Source organism: Scomber japonicus, chromosome 21 (genome assembly GCF_027409825.1).
Source record: "Scomber japonicus isolate fScoJap1 chromosome 21, fScoJap1.pri, whole genome shotgun sequence".
NCBI lineage: Eukaryota > Metazoa > Chordata > Actinopteri > Scombriformes > Scombridae > Scomber > Scomber japonicus.
This window is the reverse complement of record NC_070598.1, coordinates 19,404,446-19,406,346: the sequence shown is the minus strand read 5'-3', so window position 1 is coordinate 19,406,346 and position 1,901 is coordinate 19,404,446.

The window sequence follows — 1,901 nt, the reverse complement described above, 5'->3', positions numbered from 1 at the left end:
AGTCCGTGTTTAGAAAAGTTTCCGTTTACACTAACCCGTGTATGCCGTCAAGAGCAGCTCAAGCCCACGTTAGCCAATCAGAATCCCGCATAGCAACAACGTCACTTCATTCCTCCACATAGTACAGCGCTTGTATTTGCAAATGCAAACTAATACAAAAGGGATTGCAGCAGCATAAATGTGACTGCTATTCTGCATCCATGATCACCACAGATTATAAACATAGACTGTAGATTAGAAACAATGTCGCAGTTTCTGTCTCACAGTCTGCCGTCGGCTCCCCAAATCTCCGTTTTTCTCTGTTTACGTGCAAACGGAGTTTTCTAAAATCTCCACTCTGGCCGGAGTTTTTAAAAAGCACCGTTTTCAGGGGCGAATTCTGCGTTTGCGTCTAAACGGAGGGTGCAAACGATGGTTAATGTCTCCGTTTTTAAAAATAACCGGTTACGTATAAATGGGGGCGGGGCCCATGTCTCTCGGCTGGCCTGGGAACGCCTCGGGATCCCCCGGGAAGAGCTAGACGAAGTGGCTGGGGAGAGGGAAGTCTGGGCTAGTGGGCTTCCCTACTGCTGCCCCCGCGACCCGACCCCGGTTAAAACGAAAGAAGACGGCGACAGCGGCAATTTAAAATCAATTAAGCAGAACTTTTTCTCGCTCCCTACACCCATAAATTATCTCACAATCCCACTGATTCTATTTGTGACCCTTTGCAGGGCCTCAACCTCAGGTTTGAAACCACTGGACAAAAAAAACAGTTCTTAGCTTTGCTTTGACCAGCTGTAACAAGACACTTAATCAATGCATCAATATTACACTCAATGTCATATCATTTTCTTTAGTCATTTTTACATCTGATACTTTAAACTACATTTTGCTCATAATACTTTTATTTTTACTGAAGTACATTTTTGTATGTGTGTACTTGTAGTAGAGTACTTTTAAATTGTATGCAGATATAAAGATAAAGGCGTGTGTAATGAAGTGGCTAATTAGACATGTGACAGTAGACAGTACCTTTGAGAATGCCAAACAGTGTACTATTTTTACATTTGATATTTAACTACCGTACTTAACTACAGATACTACTTTTATTTTTATTGAAGTACATTTTCAAAAGCCAAACTTTTACTTGTAGTAGAGTTTTGTGACATTTGTGCAGGTATACAGATACAGGTGTGTGTAATTAAGTAGCTAATTAGACATGAGCTACAGTATTACATCAACACAATTTTTAAAGACATTAAAAATGACTCACATTACTGCACACATCTCCTCTTGCTGAAAAAATACTTGAGTCAAATTGAACTTCAAACTGTTTTTCACAGACATGTTTAACATGGCACAATGGGGAAAAGCACAGGTGTGAATAATCAAATGAGTGATGGGCTACTTTAGTTTCAGGGCTACCAACAGGACAGAGTCATCGTTAATGTTATTAGTAACACCTGTGCTTTTCCTGCTGTGACTAATGACTACTGTGACATGCAGTACAGTAGGAAGGACACTGTTTTACTACAACTACCTACGTCTACAGCTGCCCTTGAGCAAGGCACTGAAGATGATTCTGAAAGTGGAACACAAGATAAAACCTTATTATTGTTATTAATGTTAGAAAAGCACATAGATGTAAGAGTGAAGCTCCTTCTTTAAGCTAGGAAACCGTACACTTACTAAAAATATGACATTGATAAAATAACAAAATTCCTGTTCAGCTAAACTATTCATAGACCTTCTGGTTCCCCGCTCATTAACTACTAAATATCATTACTTCTGCCAACCAGACTTACCTCCAGATGAATAAAGTGTGATTTTCAAGGTAATAGACATAGAAAAAACACAAAATGGTGAGAGCGGTTTGTGTTAAATAAAATGAAAAAAAAAAAAAGACATGAGAGACCGGA